Below are 19135 nucleotides of genomic sequence, written 5' to 3'. Positions count from 1 at the left end.
GCCCAGCCTAGCCCAGCCTAGGCTGTTGGTCACAGGTGTGTGGCCTGGGCTAAGAACTTCAACCTGGAGGTTAAAATCAGAATGAGGAAGCAGTTTCATTGCTGGCTAAAGACTTTCTTACTGCACGACGTTGGGCAAATAGAAGGGTTTCTCCTGGGCCTTCTCATAAGATGCAGGAAAAGTGAGCCTTGGTTCATGGGAGGTTATGATGATTAAACAGACTCTGTTGCTCAACTCTAGTCGGGTGATGTGGTGGTTTGAAAGAAAATGGCCTCCATAGGCCCATAGGGAGTGGCAGTATTAGGAAGTGTGGCCTTGTTGGAGTAGGTGTGGCCTTGTTGGAGTAGGTGCGGCCTTCTTGGAGGAAGTGGTCACTGGGGTTGGGCTTTGAGGTCTCCTATGCCCAAGGCACACCCAGTACAGAAGTTCTTTTTTTGACTGCCTATGAATGAAGATGGAGAACTCTCAGCTCCTTCTCCAGCACCATGTCTGCCTGTATGTTTCTCACCATGACAGTAATGAACTAAACCTCTGAAACTGTAAGCCAGCCCCAATTAAATGTTTTCTTTTGTAAGAGTTGCCTTGGTCACAGTGTCTCTTCACAGCAATAGAAACCCTAATTGAGACAGATGTTGGTGACAGTAGTGATCTCATTAAATTCTCCTGACAACCCTAGGTAAGCCATATTGGCTTTGCGGGTTGCGGTTTTGGAGTCCTTACTCCAGACAGCCTCCCTGAGCCATGTGGGCAGGAGGAAGGTGGATGCAGCTCTCCAATCTGATGGCACCACACTCAGTGCTGCTGGAAACTGCCTTGCCCCTGTGCCCAGGCCATGTGACTCCTCTTCCTTCCCCCACTGTCTGGATGGTTCTTTCTCTTCAACTGCTCCAAAGATAGGATCCCAAGAAGCAGAACCCAAGCCCTAATCCCTCGGCTGGAGGCGAGGCCTGCTCTTGGACCATAAAGGCTTGAGAGTCTTTGACTCATTGCTAGGCCCTATCAATTGCTGTGCCAAAACAAATGATTTACTTAAACCATCCTGGGTGGTGAATGACTGGTACAAAGGCAGAAATATCTAAAAGGGAAAAGAACAGATGTATCGCCATCCAGTCTGCCATTTTGACTCATTCCAGAGCAGTCAAGACTGGTTTCAAATGAGAGGGGCTCTTTCTCTAGCTCCAAGCACCTTGGAAAGACTGTCCCCTGACCGAGTGTCCTGGCTATGACATTATAAACACACTGCCCCCTCCTTCCTCTATTTCTGCCTCCATCCCTCTTTCCTCTTAAGCCCTTTCTCCCTGAGGAATGTCTTTGTGGCTGATCTGTTACTGAGCACTTTCAGCTGTCCCAGACCTTTTCTTCCTGCCTTTGACTATTTCAGATGCATTCCTGGCTATTCTGGCATCTTGTTTCCTAGCTGCTGGTTTCTGGTTACTTGGTGTGGGCGACGACCCTCTCATCTGAAGGCTGATTGTCCACCTTCATGGCTTCCTTAATCGCCTACACCCTGAAGATTCCCACCCCACTCTTCTGGGCTCCAGGCCCCTGGGCCTCTTCCTACCATCCTGTGAGAATGCTCAGAACTCAATCCTCCCCCACCCCGCCCTCCCAAAAATGCCCTTCATTTGCCTTGCTGATGATGTCAACAGCCATTTAATCATCCAGACTTGGAACTTCAGATGAACACCAAAGACCTCCTTCTTTTCCCCATCCACTGCCCTATGCAGGAGGGAGGCTAGATGAGAACATGGGGTGATGTGCCACTCGGGCCTGGCAATACCAAATAAAACGGTTTCTAAGATTCCCCACCTGTTCTCTGCCCCCAATCTTTCTGCCCTGGTCAGGCTCGAACTACCTGCCTAGGCCATAGATGCTGCTTTCTTTCTCCCTCCTTTTCTCTTTATCCCCTCTTCCCTAGTGACATAATCTTTCTTGAGGATAGTCCTACTTTTTAAATTTTCCTTCTCAGAAGCTTATAGGCTCCCCATTTGCCTTCCAGCCCCTCCAGACCCCCCCCATCCTTGAAACCCCATTGGTTACCTGAAGCTCTCTAGGAAGCCTTATTGCAGCTCCTTAAAGAATCCACCCCCCCTTTCCTATCCAGAGCACCCTTAGGTGCCCAGTGCCAGCACAGGTGTCCTCCCATCACGACTCCCCCACCCCAGGCCTGAGCAGCCCAAGCCATGAGTGGAATTAACCACTTTTTCCTCTGTGGTCAGCACATTATGTTCCTGCGGTGTGAGCTCCACCACATCCCGTAGTTGAACCTCCTGAGAGTGACAGCTGTCATGCATTCATTTCAACATGACAGATGTGCAAAGAATCTAGCTGCTAAGATACATAATCCATGTCCACTAGACACATTGATTGACTAATTGGAAGTTTTATATTGTTCTGTCTATAAACAAAGGGGGGTCATGACGTGATTCTTTAGGATGTTGGACACCTTAACATGCTGTCTTGGTATTTCTGATGGTTCACTTCACATTCCTTGTTCTTTCTTTCTCTAAATAGTGATGAAGGTCCTCTGCATGCCAGGCTCTGGAGTGCTGGCCCTGGTGGTAATGAGGAAACTGCTCTGCTTTCAAAATGCTCGTGAAAGTGGCTTCCTTGGTGGATGCAGGGGCAAGAGTGCTGATATCCAGACACTGGTGCCTACTTCTTCTCTTAGAAGGCAGCTTTTTTCAACGGACAGGTCTGGTCCCTTGTCTCCTATGGGTTTGTATGCTGTAGATCCTGTGCAATGCTCTTTACCTGTGGACCACCGACTTTATTCCAAACCTCTTCTGAAACATGTCCTTGATGGCTGCACAGCAGTGAGACCCACGAGGTTGGTGGAAGGCTTGATCAAGGGAAGAAGCCTGCCACCTCAGTCCCCTCTCTAGGTTCTATGGGAGTGGCCTCATCCTGTACCATGACTGTGACTTGGAGTTCACCACACTGACCAGAGGCAGCTTAGGACTTGGGCTTGGATGAAGTCCCTTGCACTTAGCCTGTTCACACAGAGCGTTCCGACTGAGTATCCCTCACCCTAGATCCCTTCACCCTGAATTTCCTTCTTTTCCTCCAAGTGCTGTTGTAAAAGAACTATATTCCCCCCTGAACCTACTTAGCCCTGGGTCCTTCCTTAAGCAAAGCCTTGGCCCCTTGCTTTGGGGTTGAGCCCTAAAACTCCAGCCTGTAGCCAGTCTTTGTTACATTGTGGGGGGTTTCTCTCACCTTTCTCCACAACTTTCCTCCTACCTTTCAACTCCCTAACACTAAATAAGAGAGAAAAAAGGATAGAGGGGAAAGGGAAGACATCTCTGAATAAAGTTAGGTGCCGGAAAGGGGGTGATATTATCATTAGACTATTTCCTGCTGTTTAGGGGCATCCAGTTCCTTGGGGGCAAGTTTGACCTTAGCAGTCAGGATATCTAATTTCTTCTTGTTGTTTCTTCTTTGTGCACTACTTCTTAGCAAACTGCAACCAACAATGACCAACAGTGACCACCACCACCAACTCCCCCCCTGCCTCTCAGGGCTCTATATATTTATATACCCTCAGAAATGTCCCGAGAATTCCATTTACGCACAATCACAGAAACTATTTGCAACTGGCAAAATTATGTCCCTGCTAGAGCACAAGACAAATCATAGTCAGCTGTTGTTAATCTGAAGCAGTTCCATATCCCACACCTGGGATAAAAACGAAAACACATTCTTAGAATATTTGGTTTTTTTGTTTGTTTGTTTGTTTGTTTTTAAGAAACCAAACTGCCGGGCGGAGGTGGTGCACGCCTTTAATCCCAGCACTTGGGAGGCAGAGACAGGCAGATTTCTGAGTTCAAGGCCAGCCTGGTCTACAAAGTGAGTTCCAGGACTCACTTTGTTGTTGTTCTTCCTACAGGGTTGCAAACGGTCCTTCAGGTCCTTCAGTCCTTTCTCTAACTCCTCCATTGAGGACCCTGGGTCGAGTGGTTGGCTTGGAGCATCCACCTCTGTATTTGTCAGGCACTGGCAGAGCCTCTCAGAAGACACAGCATGCACTTCTTTTCGAGACAGGGTTTCTCTGTGTAGCCCTGGCTGTCCTGGAGCTCACTTTGTAGACCAGGCTGGCCTCGAACTCAGAAATTCGCCTGCCTCTGCCTCCCAAGTGCTGGGATTAAAAGCGTGCGCCACCACGCCCGGCTGGCCTTCCTTCTTCTTGAGCTTCATGTGGTCTGTGATGACTTTTTCTTTTGTGTAGAGTCACAGCATGGCTGTCAATCATCCTCTGCCATCTCAGGGGTGGTCTAAATTAACACATGCAGGCATCCCAGTAGCAGGCAGTATTTTTAGAAGCAACTCAGGCAATGGAAATCCTATGGAAGAAGGGGAGTATCCCACAATTACCAGAAAGTCTTGCCCACCTTAGGTCATTATGGACCATTTTGAGGTCAAAGCAGTTCTTTTTCTGCCCTAAGGCCAGCCAGTTTAACGAAAGACCCTAGGACCTTGAAAGGGCAGCTCTGGGTAGAACAGGTTGGTATGTTCCATTTTGAAGTTTCAGTGCCTATGGTACAAACCTGGTGCTTACTAAGGATTCTTCTGTCTCCAGAAATAGTACACCAGGTGCACAGCCACTTACGACAAAAGCCTCTGCCCCTCTCTCTTTTCCACCAAAACCCAAGTTCCAAATGAACCCTGTTTGCTTTGTCCTTCATAATGCAAGCCACGCGGGGACCCACAGCACCGGTACTCTGTGCTTTTCTCCATCCCGCTGAGCACCATCCTACGATGCTCTAAAGCCCTGCTCAGCCCACATTGTGCATGGGCTTTATGAATTAACCTACTCTCTAAAGTGTATTTACAGCCGGAAAACAAATCATTGCAGCACTCTGACTGAGGTCGATTGGATACACCTCACGGCAAAGAGTGGGAGTCAGTGGATGCAGACCCTCTCAGCAGAGGTCAAGCTCGGCTCTGCCTCTTGGTTTAGCTCCCATTGTGTGGAGGTGTGCAGCTCTGCCAGTTGGTTTAGCTTCCATTGTGTGGAGCTGTGCCCTTCTGTGAAGTGTCTGGAGCTGAGGGTTTTGCCTCTTTGTGTTTTTTGTCGTTGATTCCCCTATTGAAGCCGCCAGAGGGTTGGGCTGAAGCACTGTGCTGAAGTGTAGGGACACCATAAGTACCTTCTAGAAAGTGAGTGAGTGTTGGGCCGGCTTTGTTCAGACCTTAGCGCTCTTTCAGTTCACTGCTAACAAAACGAGGTACGTTGAAGGAGGTATCTTTTATCTGAAACACACAAGGCAGTGTTGTGTGTTTGTCACTTGATGAAAACATTGTGACAGGGACACTAATCTTGGTTTCCCCCAGGAGACACTTGCAGCCTTTGCAAGTCAGTGCTTGCAGTGACTTTATTGGAAGTGACTATTGCCAATGGTGACAATTGATCTGTCATCATTCTCAAAGCAAGGATGAAAAAAATCAATGAAGGCCAAAGCTGCCTTTCCTGCCTTTGCAATGCCAGGCAGATAGTAGGTTCTCAATAAATACATGAATGAATAAATGAATGAATGAATGAATGAGAAGACACTTTGGATACCTTCATTTTCTTATACTTTTGGTTGTGAGCCTAGTCTTGAATAACTGAGCCATCTCTTCAGCCCAGACATCTCCCACAAAATTAATTAGCCATCTCCATCATCTTTGGCAGTATGTGAGAAATCACAGCATTTTCAAACCATGTTACATTGTAGAGAACTTGAAATATAGTTAACATTTATTTATTTTACCGACTTTTTTATTAGATATTTTCTTTATTTACATTTCAAATGTTATCCCCTTTCCTGGTTTCCCCTCCTTTCGGAAACCCCCTATCGCCTCCCCTGCTTCTCCTGCTCACCAACCCACCCATTCCTTCTTCCTGGCCCTGGCATTCCCCGTCACAGGATCAAGGGCCTCTCCTCCCATTGATGACTGAATTGATGACTGATAGTTAGCATTTATGGTCTTTAAATGCACCATCACACTTGGCTTAATTATTATTCTTTCCCACCCACGTTTTAAAGATTTATGTATTTATTATATGTAAGTACACTGTAGCTGTCTTCAGACCTACCAGAAGAGGGCGTCAGATCTCATTACAGATGGCTGTGAGCCACCATGTGGTTGCTAGGATTTGAACTCAGGACCTCTGGAAGAGCAGTCAGTGCTCTTAACCACTGAGCCATCTCTCCAGCCCGGCTTAATCATTCTTAACACAGGATCTGACTTTATAGCCCAGACTGTCTTGGAATTCATCGAGCCTCTGCCTCTCAAATTGTAGGATTAGCGGATGAGTTATCAACTCAGTGTAAGGTTCTTACATACTTTTGTGCTAGGTACTTTGATAGCCTGGGCAGATCTATAGACCTTTCCCAGAATGTGTTAATGTTTATTATTTTAAATGCAGGAAACAGAACCAGGCGATTTCAAAAGAACTCATGCACTGGCTAAATTTGTGTGTCAGTTTGGCACAAGCTAGAGTCATCAGAGAGAAAGGAGCCTCAGTTGAGGAAATGCCTCCATGAGATCCAGCTGTAAGGCATTTTCTCAATTAGTGATCAATGGGGAAGAAGTTGTACAGCCCCTGGTGGGTGGTGCTATCCCTGGGCTGGCGGTCTGGGTTCTATAAGGAAGCAGACTGAGTAAGCTAGGGGAAGCAAGCCAGTAAGCGGTAAGTAGAGGGAATGTAGTTGGTGTTCATGGGAGCCCCCAGTTAACTGTTACGGTCACTGTAATAAATATACTAGTGTGGCTACTCCTTAGCATCATTGGCTTCTTGTCCTGCTCTTTAACCTTTTCTTTGTGTGCATGTCTCTGCTATGGTTACATCATCAGCAAAGGACCTTACTGAGCCAAGCTGATGCCAAGGGCATTGCCCTGGGCCTCCAGACCCCTGAAATGCATACACTTCTTTTCTTTACTTAATTAGCCTTCTTCGGGTATTTTATTAGAGTACGCAGACTAACACAGTAAATGTATTTTTCAGATTTTATTTTATTTTACAAAATCAGTCTTCTCTGATGTTCTAGGACGGATTGGAAACTTCTAAAACAAAGACTATAAACAACCACACAAACAAAATACTAGTGTTTTTTTTTTTTTTTTTTCCTCTTGCTGGGAGTCACCACTGGGGGGGGGGGGGGCGATAAAGGGAGTAAGAAATGGAGAGGGTAAGATTGGGCAATGCTCTGGATAGTGGATGAATAAGATCTGGGAGATCGATGAGACCATTATCGGACAAGTAGAACTAGAGAAGATCCAGGAGGCGAGATGTGACGAACTCTTTGGACCAACATCCATAGGCCAGAGGAGGTGTCCCTTAGGTGCTCCACGAAGGGCAACCCCACACTGTATGGCAGCGGAAGCTGGGCAAGGAGGAGCCAGTGCAAGGCTGGGCAGACAAGGCAGTCCTAGGACCCTGCAGTACAGCTGCCCTGGGTGTGCCCGAAAGGAGTTGGGTCCATGTAGAGAGGGAAAGGAGCCAACAACCACTTGTGAGAGCTACCTGTGGATGCCTAGGCAAGGCGCTGACAATATGACACTTTTTCGATGCGTTGCAAAGAGCCCTTGATCTCTCCTGAACGGGATGAAATCTATGTGAATTTCAAACAGTAATGTTCATCATGCCAAATGAATCTAAGCTTTTCTTCATACTGTCTCTTCTTTGAGAGAAGAAAACTGTCCTCTTCTACCCGAGGACAAATGTTCAGTACAGTTTCCACACTTGGGTAATCATGTGCAAGGATGGGCACGAATGAGGAATGTTCTGGAAGAATAGTGTGTTTCTTTTGGCACCGCACCCCATACTCTCCTCTGCTTATCTGGAACAGATCAGACCCATGGTACCCACATTCAAGGAAGTCCAGGGATCTGTGACTGTCACCCTAACATGACTTTGCAGATGTGATTGAACAGGGATCTTGAGTTGGCTGCGACCCTGGACGACCTGTTTAGATTTCTGATCCATGCAAAGGAGCCAGCCCACCAACACCAGCTCCTTGGTTGTAACCAGGTAGAATAGATTTTAGGACTCTGGACATTCAGAACTATAAGGGGATAAATCTATCATTTCAGAAAGGGTAGGGTTTTTTTTGACATTTTAATATAATCACATCATTTCCCCTTCCCTGATCTCTCTCGAAACCCTCACATGTACCTCACCCCTTGCTCTCTTTCAAATCACAGCCTCTTTTTCTTTAATTGTTGTTACACATGTGTGCACACACACACATAAGTGCTCATAAATGCTAGTGAAATCATAGATCTTAGAGAACCTGATGTACTAAACCGGCATAATCCCTAACAACATTCTAAATATTTGTTCTTATACCCATAGAGAGTTCTCACCCTTTATCATGGAAACTTCTCTTGCAACAGAAAAAGACCATTACAGAAAACACAACAAATCAAAATGCAGAGCTGTGGTTATTAGATTATTTAAGAAGCTGTTGAGAGACAAAGGCTGGGGGAGAGGGGGCTTGGTCTGACCTTAGGTGGGACCATGTGTACTCACAGCAAGGGACACTCACCAGCATTAGCAAATGGCAAAATTATCTACAGAAGAGGATGCCATATAGATCCTTATAAGGGCAGAAATGTCTCCCATAGCCTGAAAGGGAAACTGGGTAGTGTAGTCTTTAGAATACAAGTAGAATAGAAGACTATCAGTGGAGCCCAATCCCATCCGATACATCTACAACACAGTTCTTGCACCTAAGACTTAGGGATCATTTCTGAAGAGGGAGCAGAGAAACTGTAAGAGCCAGAGGAACAGGAAGTTTGGTGTGAGACTGTGTCTCTTATAAATGGCAGAAACTGCACTGTGAAGTCTCACCAACATGACTGTCTAAACATGACCTGCATGAGGATGACAGCAGTAGGCAATACTGGTGTGGATGGGAGACCGCTCTGACCTGAAAACCACACTGGGGAAACCACAAGCCACGCCTCCTCCCCCTCCCACAGTCTGTCTCTCTCACTCAGCACTCTCCAATGGTGCTTCCTGCAATGAGCGGAATGTCCTCTTGCTGCAGTGGACATTAGTCATGCGTGATCACAGAGCTCTTGAAGTACAGCTGGCGCAACTAAGGGGCTGGTTTTCAATGTTATACCCTTTAGTTCATTGTTTTTAAAATACCCACATATGTCTGTTGGCTACCCCATTGGACAGTGGTATGAATTTTACTACAGCAAAAATAGAGAAAGGTCTGGGATAGAGACCAGTAGTCGAGTGCTAACCTAACATGTGGAAGACCCTGGGTTTGATCCCCAGTGCCAGGGTGGGTGGAACCCAAAAGTTAAAAAGAAGCAGAGAACTAAAGTGTACACATCATAAAGTTTGTAGACAGCTGTCACAGCATGTTTTATTTATGAGCATCTGAATGAAGTGAATATGAACATGTCTTGCTTTTAAACCAAACTACAAGGCTGGCAGTGTAGCTCAGTGGGAAAGTGTAGTTAGAATGTGTAAGATCCTGCGTTCAACACACACACATAAACACACACACACACACACACACACACACACACACACACACACACACTGGCTCAGTATCTTTAACCTCTCTGTGCCCATTGGGTCCCTTAGTAAGAGACCTGCATTCCAGGATTCTCACCTTAAACATGCAATTGTGGGTACAAGGACAAAAGCCACTGCCCACTGAGCATCCGCAGCATCTGTGAAGTGGGCTTTCTTAGTCCCATGTTACAAGAGAGGAAGGTGAGCAACTTTTCCAAGGCCCCAGGTGGCATTTGGAGCAGTTGTGAGGCCAGGGCTCTGGTTCCAAACCTCTGAGCTTCTGCGATCTCCTGGGCACATTGTCTTTCTCTCCTGGGATACAGGGTCCATGGTCCTCACCGTCTGTCCTTTAGGCCGAGGACTAATGTGGAACGGTGAAAACAGGAGGAGGCTTTCAGAGTGCCAGCACTGCGGGTACCCTAGCATGAGTCTGCACTCTCTGTGATATTGAAAAGACTTTAAACTTTCCATTTAAGCATTGCAGGTCAGCCCAGCCCAATCATGGAAAAAACAATATCGGTTTGGAAAGGTTACTGCCGCTTTTCCAATTCCAGTCAACATTAAAAATGCAGATGCTTACTATTTAAACACAGCCTCTGGCCAACAGTTCAGAGTGTCCAGGGCAAGGTAAACCACACTGGGCAGCCATCTCCCACTGAGGCTCAGAAGGAAGGAGGCAGAGGACACCCAGAAGCGCCTGTGTCACACCAGGATGCAGGTGTCACCTCCAGCCGCGTGCAGGCCGTGTCCTCAGAGGTCATGCAGTTCCAATCAATGAAGCAGACATCCATTCATTAGGTCCAGGACCTGCTGGCTTCTCAAGTCTTGTGTCCTTGTGCCTATAACCTGCTTCAGTGTCTGAACTCAGGGAATATTGTTGACTATGTGGATGACTTCCTTTGCCACCTTTTATAGGCTATCTTCTCATGTCCCAGGCCCATGTGCTTCCCATGTGCTAACGTGTCCAAATAGATGTCAGCATGAGCCATTTGAGGACGACATCAATCCTGAATCATTTACACCTAAGGATGGGGAATTAAACAAACAATAATAACACCAAGCAATCCTGAGTTAACATTCCCATAATGCCTGCTTCTGAAGATCTGTCAACAGGGCTTGGAAGTGTGCCTGCTGGAGAATGCCTGTGATGGCAGCAAGAAAAGTGGCCTGGAAGAGGTGCCAGGAGCTATTGCCAGAGTGGCCCCTGTGTCCAGCCTCCTCCCTCCACACTGTGAACTAAGAGAGGGGCTGGGATTGGACTTTATTCAGTAGAGTATCAAATGACTTCCACCGGGCCTGATGTGTGATAGTGAATAATACATGCTGAGTAAGGGGGGGGAGGATAAACAATGGCTAGGAACTCATAAGGAATCATAACGTGCACACGACTGAGAGTTTAGCATGGGCTGGAGCCAGAGTCCCAGAGAATGCAGTGGTAAAGAGCTTGCCTGGTAAGCACACGGGCCTGGGTTCCATGCTTGGCTCCTCAGGTTCAGTTGTAGTCAGGACTCACCTGGCACAGAGATGTGTCCTTCCTATGTGCTTACCCTGTAAGATGATTGTCTAAGGACGCATTTTTAAGGGCAATGATCCCATTCCTAAGAACTCTGCTTTCAGGAACAAATGGCTTCTCAAAGACTCCACCTCTTAATACTAGGGCATTGAGCATTAGAGTATCTTTATTTATTTTTTAAGATTTATTTATTTATTGTATGTAAGTACACTGTAGCTGTCTTCAGACACCCCAGAAGAGGGCATCAGATCTCATTACGGATGGTTGTGAACAACCATGTGGTTGCTGAGATTTGAACTCAGGACCTTCAGAAGAGCAGTCAGTGTTCTTAACTGCTGAGCCATCTCTCCAGCCCATTAGGATGTCTTTAGTTGATTTGTTTGTCTTGAGACAGGGAGACAGAGTCTCACTATGTAGCTCTGTCTAGCCTGGAACTAGATACGTAGCCTAGGCTGGCCTCAAAGCCAGAGAATAATCTCCTGCCTCTACCTCCCAAGTGCAGGGGTTGAAGGGGTTATGACACCACATCCTAAGAGCTTTAGTTTTTTAACAAACAGGTCTTAGGAGGATGCACTCAGATCAAAGCAAGAACACAGGTAGCAGCTGTGGGGAGTGGCAGCTACCTGAGGGACTGGACAAGAACACAGGGAGTAGCCTGTTGAAATTTCAAAAGTCAGATGTTTGGAAGAGGGCCTCCAGTAAGCTCTCCTGGAAATGTGGAGCAGGGCCCCTGCTCAGCTGTGGTGCTGGGGTTGAAGATGTTAAAGCCAATTCGTTTAGCATTGGAAAAGCCGCACACTGGCTTCACCAATGCCGTTGGGAAGGCCTGCAGTTGCTAGCGTTGCAGGGCTGGGCTAGGATGATGGGAGCAGAAAGAAAACAAGCAGGATGCACACTGAAAGTAAACAAGAGGGAGGGAGAATGGCCCTGGGCTCTGAGCATCCTCACAGCAGACTTTCTGAGGGAGTCCATTGGCTGAGCGTGATGTGGTTTGCCCAGATGCAGCTGCAGGGTGGCCCAGGACAGAGCCCTTCAGAGCTGCATCTTCTCATCAGTGCTGTATGGCAGTGGTCCCTGTAATCTCATTATATGGATGGGAAATGGACAGTCTAAAAAGCCAAGCTAGTGTGCCTTATTATACGTTGAAGTGGAAGAGACTTAGTTTGAAATCAGGTCTAAATGGCAAAGTTATTCCAGATTTCCATCCATTTAAAATTACCAGCGTGTCAGGCAACTGGGTGACATCTGGGGACAGGACAGGGGGGAGGTGGCTTCACCTAGAAGAGCCAGGGACCAGCTCTGAGAATATTCACTGAGTGCCATCAAGAGTGACCAAACTTTGGGTTGATAGTTCTGCCACTGATGGTACCAAATCTCCCCAGACAACAATGTTCTTAGCAATACGGTGTTAGCAACCAAAGATTAGCTGTCCAACATACCCTTGACCATCACTCTAAAAGTAATCAGGCTGGTTCCTCCCCAGAGGAGCCTTCTCAATCTCTCAGGGCCAGCCACACTTCTATGGGTGTCTTGGACAGGACACAGCTCAGAGTTCCCCATTGGCTTCCTCATTGCCATACTACATAGGCTGTGGGCTCCTTTGGGGCAAGTCTGAAGCTCCTGGTGTCCAGGGATAATGAGTGGTAAAGGTTCCCTTTTACCAAGAACCTGTTTCTGCAAGCTCAAAGAGACTGTAAGATTCATAACCCCAGACTTATCCTCTGACTTTCAGATGTTCTTTTTTTTTTTTAAATTAGTTTATTATTTTGTGTGTATGGTGCTTTCCTGCCTGCATATGTTTGACTAACAGTCTTGGGTGAAGTGGGGAATAGGGCATCATTTCTCAGGCCAGTCGATTTTGCTCCACTCTAAGTTTGGCTGCTCATCACAGACAGGAAGAGAGGCCGCTACAGTCAGGTTAAGTTGGCTGCACAAAAAAAAAAAAAAAAAAAAAAAGGAGCCAGTTAATCAGATTCTAACCTGGGGAATTTGAACTAGGAAATGCTGAGCCTTGTAGGCAGACAGCAGTGAACACAGGGGTTGGTGTGAAGAGAACCCTATTATGAGAAGAACTGGTTAGCAGAGGCTATAACGGAAGAAGCCAGACTTTGGAAAAGATGGAGAGAAAGCTAGTGACAGGGACAGAGATCCCCAAGACCCCATGGTTCAGGAAGAACAGAACATTCAGGGATTCCCAGGCACTTCACCTCTCTCTCTCTCTCTCTCTCTCTCTCTCTCTCTCTCTCTCTCTCTCTCTTGAGGTAATGAGGCCTGATGAAGTAGGGGAGTCTGGATAACGACCTCTACCACAGAACAGATCTAGTTTGAAGGTTATTTTGTAGTTAAAACAAGGACATTTTATCATTGTATCATGTTTCACTGCTCTGTGCATTTTGACACAGTGAATCCCAGGCTGGTCTCCCCCCCCCCCCAAGGTTGGCATTGCAGGTGAGTGCCACCACGCCTGGCCACAAGACCATCGAGGAGGCTGTAAAGACAACAGAGTGAGTTAGGGTGACAGACTTTGAAGGCTCTGGATGACTGATGCCTCAAACCTGGAATGCTTTCATAGGTAAGCTTGGGAGGTTAATGGGGTCATAGCTAAGCTTATCTTTCTGAGAACTCAGGAGAGATGTTCTTTTCTAAGTTGCTGTTTCACATCCTGCTGCTCTGGCCACTGCAATGACATGTGTGAACTCCATGAAAGGCAAAGGATGTAAGGAGAGATTGGGAAATGGAGACGTGGGATGTCCTACTGGAGCAACATGTGTTGGCCTGTCCACAGACAGGATCACACTTCTCTCTCTATTGTCCTGGGGCTCAGCAGGGCAGAGACTCTAGAATGACTCTGTCACAGGCACCCTTACTTACCAAGCTTATGAATAGGAGCCTGTCTATTTCTGTCTTAAAATAGCTGAAGAAAGTTATTTAAAAAGAACTTCCAGTTGGGTGGTCAAATGGCTTTTTATTGTCTTCCTCTCATGAGAGTTCAAGAATTCTCTCATATTTTCCTTTTTCATTTATAGCACAAGCCATAACAGGAAGAGCCACTGCTCTCTGGAATTTCCTGACTTAAGATGCCCAGGCTGGCTAAGGGATCTTGGAGTCAAGCATCATCCCCAGCTATCGAATCTTCTCTCCAGCAGTGCCCTTGCCAGACAGTCAAGTAGCTTTGGGTCATACCATCAGCTATGGGCACCTCCAGACTCTTAGGAACTTAGGGAGAGAGAGCTGAATCAGAGTGTGGTGAAAAGACCTGGGTACTGGGCACTGAGACTTTGACCCTCATGGGCTTCCCGACACAAGATGTGGCCTCTGAATACTCTATGGTAGACCCTGACTAAAACATGGGCTCCAGAACAAAAATGGTCCCTGCTCATATTAGCCTTGCCTTCCTCCCTGGACCTTTAGTTTTCCTCCTTACATTTCTTGCTCATTGGTGGTCCAGCTCCTACACTGCCGTTATGCCCCCGGAACCCTCTACTTGCTGTTTGTTCTGGGGCCTCTGCCTGTCTTTTAACCCTTGCCTTCTTCCCATGACTCTTTCACTACTAGTCTCACAGAAGACTCTCATATTTGTCTTTACAGAAGTTTTCATTTCGCTTAGCAGTGATGGCACGTGCCTTCCATCCCAGCACTCAGGAGACAGGGGCAGGTGGATCTCTGAGTTGTGAGTTCAAGGCCAGCCTGGTCTACAGAGTGAACTCCAGGACAGCTAAGACTGTAGTCTTACCAAATAAAATTGAATAAAATAAAAAGTTTTTCATTTTTTCTGTAGCCCTTTAAGGGAAAAATGTTTACTGGAGCCATGAAACTCAGAGACAGAGGCAGTGGCTGGATTGTCGTGGCTCCCTCTTCCACACTACTGCGTGTCTACTCTCAACCCTTTTTTTGAGTCTCAGGCTACCCACCACTCCTGCTCCTGCAGACAGACATTCAAGGCCAACATTCTTCATGGCCACTCAAGTCCTAGCTGATGTTCTCCCATCCATCTCTAATCCCATGGCATCTCTGGAGATTTTACATCCTAGGTTGACAGTAGATTAGCCTAGACATCTGGGAGTTGCTTTCCTCCTGGGATTTCATGTCAAGCCCCAGGACTTGGCGAGGTCTTGGCCCTGAGCTGGGACCACGATCTCTGGCTCATTCTTTCTTCTGTTCAGCTATTTCATGCCTTGTTCTCATGTATCTTGACTTGCAAGGGACCCCAGTCTCTTGGACCTTGCACTTCCTTCAGCCCATAGTCCTCCTGGTCACAACTCCATAATGCTGTTTGGCCGTTGTCTCCAACAAGTTCCATTCCTTTCTTCTAGTCTCAGCAGAAATTCTTCAAGCCAAATCCTTCATTCTTTCCCTGATCACCCGCCCCCATGTATTACTTTCTAAGTGTCACCCCTGGCTCTGCTTACCACTCCAGCATACTCCACCCAACAACAACCCCCTAAGCCCTCTCCGTCATCTTTCACTCTGGCTTTCCTCACTCCCCTTTGTCCATTCAATCACCCCCCCCCCCCAGCTATCTCATGGTCCCAACCCACTGTGTGCTGTCATCTGTCCTGACCACACCATGCACACTGCTTTCTCTGAAGTCACAGTCTTAGGTATTGGCATAAGACATCTTAACCACACTCATGGGTTTAGAAAGTCAGAGAGTTGGATTGTCTCCACTGTGTGAACTCAGAGCCTCACCTGGGAGGACTTTGAAATCTGAGAATGGCTTTACAACTGTGGACTAGAATCATCTAAAGGCTTTTACATCTAACTCCTGGGTAAGGATGATGATGCAAAATCCAGGTCTTTTGACCAGAGTCCTATTCACAGGCTCTCCAGGCAGCTTAGCCTTCTCATTATAGAGTGGTCTCAGGGTAGTCTGGCTTCTTACATGGAATGCTCTAGTTTGCCAATGAATAGGGTGGGAATGGCATTACCATTTATGCCTCAGAAGTCCTATAGTATCACTTCATTTGTCAAGAAAATGTAGCATGTAGCTTTTGTTACTCTGCCTAAGCTCCGGGAATGGGCAACACTACCAGCCCCCACCCAGCTTCCCTTGAATCCACAGATAAAGGACACAGACATGCACATTGTTCATTTTCAACTGGCCTTCTTGGCACAATTGCTGGTCATTATTAAACTCCTGCAGCTAGCGTGCCCTTATCAATACTCTTAGCTCTGCACCTTCCACTGTCCTAAACTTTAGTTTCTCAGTTACATTTGAGTACCTGTTAAACATCTCCAAGCACCCACCTGTGGGAGTGGCCACAGGCCGCTGCCCCTCCCAAGATCTCACATGGCTTTTCTCTCTCTGAAGCACGGCAAGCTCTGTCTCTCCTCTCCTGTGTCTGTCTCTTGCCTCCAAGGACTTGGAGGTCCCACCTCTTACTTCTGCCCAGCAATTGATACATGGCTTCTTTACTGACAGATCAAGAACCAATTGAGGAACAGGACCTTAGCATCAGAACCATCCCTACAAGGAAATCTCAAGACACCTGAAATTAGGGACGATGGTAAATACCCCATCTCTCAAAGGCATGGTGATGAGATTACATTGTGGATCAGGCATGAAGACACATGCCTTCAATGCCAGCACCAGGGAGGCAGAGGCAGGCAGATCCCTATTATTCAAGGCCAACTAGTCTACATAGTGAGTACCAGGCCAGCCAGGGCTACAAAGTGAGACTCTAATTAAGGAAAGGTTTTCTTTCTCTTAGGAGTACCCGATTATCCCAAAGTTGGGCCTTCCTTTCTCTTACATCCTCTCATTTCCCACATCATGCTCATTTACCTTGTAAATGATTCCATAACTTATATTTGCTTTCATTTTCTTTTTTTTTCTATATACATTCTTTTATTATTATTATTACATGTAAGTACACTGTAGCTGTCCTCAGACACTCCAGAAGAGGGCACCAGATCTCATTACGGATGGTTGTGAGCCACCATGTGGTTGCTGGGATTTGAACTCAGGACCTTGGGAAGAGCAATCAGTGCTCTTAACCGCTGAGCCATCTCTCCAGCCCCTGCTTTCATTTTCAAACTAGAGGACTAATAATCAGAGATTGCTATTTCCCAAGGTTCAACAGCTACTCATTCTTTCATGTGTTAATCAAACACATACCATATGCAACTTTAGTTCTAAGAACTGAGGTTTTGAAAGTTCAAGACATGGTTCCTGAACCCTTTCATGGGGCAGATGGGCATGTAAGCAGCCGATCCCTACACTGTGTGAGACAAATACAATTACTGTGTTTGTAGGAAGCCTTGGGTGATAGTAAGGAAAGACCTAGGTCTGGGTTGGAGCAAATGCGGGCTGTGTTCTTGCTATGTAACAAATTACTCTAACTACTAGTTGTTTACACAATAAGTTTACCTTAGCTCACAGTTTCTTCGGGCTAGTAGTCTAGGTATAGCTTAGATGGGTGCGTGATTCTGGGATGCTATTATCTGAACACTTGACTTGGGAGAGGTCTCACCCTGAGCACACTGGTTTGACTATTGACCTCAAATCCCCACTGGCTATTAGTCAAAGACAGGGCTATTCTAGGCAGTGGACTTCTCCCAGGGCAAGGATGTTGAGATACAGAGAGAGTGATCAGAGAAGAGATGGAGCCCAGGCTTCTGTAACCCAACCTCATCTGTATCCTAGGTAACCCAACCTCATCTGTATCCTGGAGGTTAGACTGGAATTACTCGGTCCAGCCTGTCGTGAGCCTCTAGAGCATCTCATGTAAGAAGCCAGACTACCCTGAGATAGTCATAGGCCCAGCCTGAGTTTACACAAAAGCATGAGCACCAGAGGGAGGGGAGTCACTGGGAGCCCTCTCAGAGGCCTTCCCTCTCAGAGGCCTTCCCTCTCAGAGGCCTTCCCGTGGTCCACAGGCGTTTTCTTACCAGTGACACCTGCCCTCTGTTTAAGAAGTAGCTATTAATAGATCAAGAGCTAGGAAGGACTGTCCTATGCAGAGGCTGCTGTGGTAAATCTACAAGAAGTCGGAGAGAACTGGGGGCTGAGGAATCGTAAGTGAAGGGAAGACTAACAGACACACTGTCAACTGTGTGGAGACATGAGCTAGGTGACTCTGATGACTGACTTTGTCATCCGAGGCTCATGCTCTGTCTCCCAACTTAATGTCAGATTTCCTTTCCCAGTGTGGGCCTGCCTGTCTGTCAAAACTATGTTTTAACCAACTTTTTACTGTTAATCAGCACTGAGTGATACCCAGCAAAACTTTTTTTATATAAAAAAAATAAACTTATAACTTCTTTAAAATTATGGCCAAGACCATCAGAATAGTTTTCCAACAGGCCGTGTGTATACCAATACAAATGAGAAGGTGGCCAGAATGTCCAGTTATCTAGGCAGGGGGTACTCTATAATACTGAAATGTAGTTAGCTAATTGTTTGGTTTGTTTTGTTTTTTCAAGACAGAGTTTCTCTGTGTAGCCCTGGTTGTCCTGGAACTCACTCTGTAGACCAGGCTGGCCTCGAACTCAGAAATCCACCTGACTCTGCCTCCCAAGTGCTGGGATTAAAAGCGTGTGCCACCAGTGCCCAGCGCTAATTTTTAATACAATTTTATATATTGAACTATAACCCAGAAAGGAAACTGCAGGAATAATAAAGGCATAATTCAAGGAGTTTTCACAAAGTAACATCTTGCCTCTATCACTCAGACTGAAGAAATAGAGTCCTGTCACTACCAAGCCCCTTGTCCTCCCCCTACCCCACCCCCCAACCCTCACCCACCCCCCTGCCGCTTCCTGGAGGCAACCAGATCTCGGATTTCAAACACTGTCAAGCAGTTCCATGTGTCTGAATGTTGTATAAACAGCTTCACTAGCCTACACTCTTGGTAATCCTGGTTTTATTGTTTGCTTTGTGAGAATTATTTACGTTATTTGTAATATTAATTTACTTTCATGGCTGTACAGCCATTTTCATTGACTAAGCTCCAGTTGATTTTTCAATACTACCATGAGTAGGACTTTAAATAACTTTCAGTTTGAGGAAACTCTGAATAGTCCAGCTGTATTCATTCATGATTGTGCCCTGTGGAATTCATATATCCTCAGTTCGCTTTCCTCTTCTTCTTCTTCTT

This window comes from Mus musculus, chromosome 4 (genome assembly GCF_000001635.26).
Source record: "Mus musculus strain C57BL/6J chromosome 4, GRCm38.p6 C57BL/6J".
Lineage (NCBI taxonomy): Eukaryota > Metazoa > Chordata > Mammalia > Rodentia > Muridae > Mus > Mus musculus.
The sequence above is the reverse complement of the archived record's forward strand: the minus strand, read 5'-3'. Positions refer to the sequence as shown.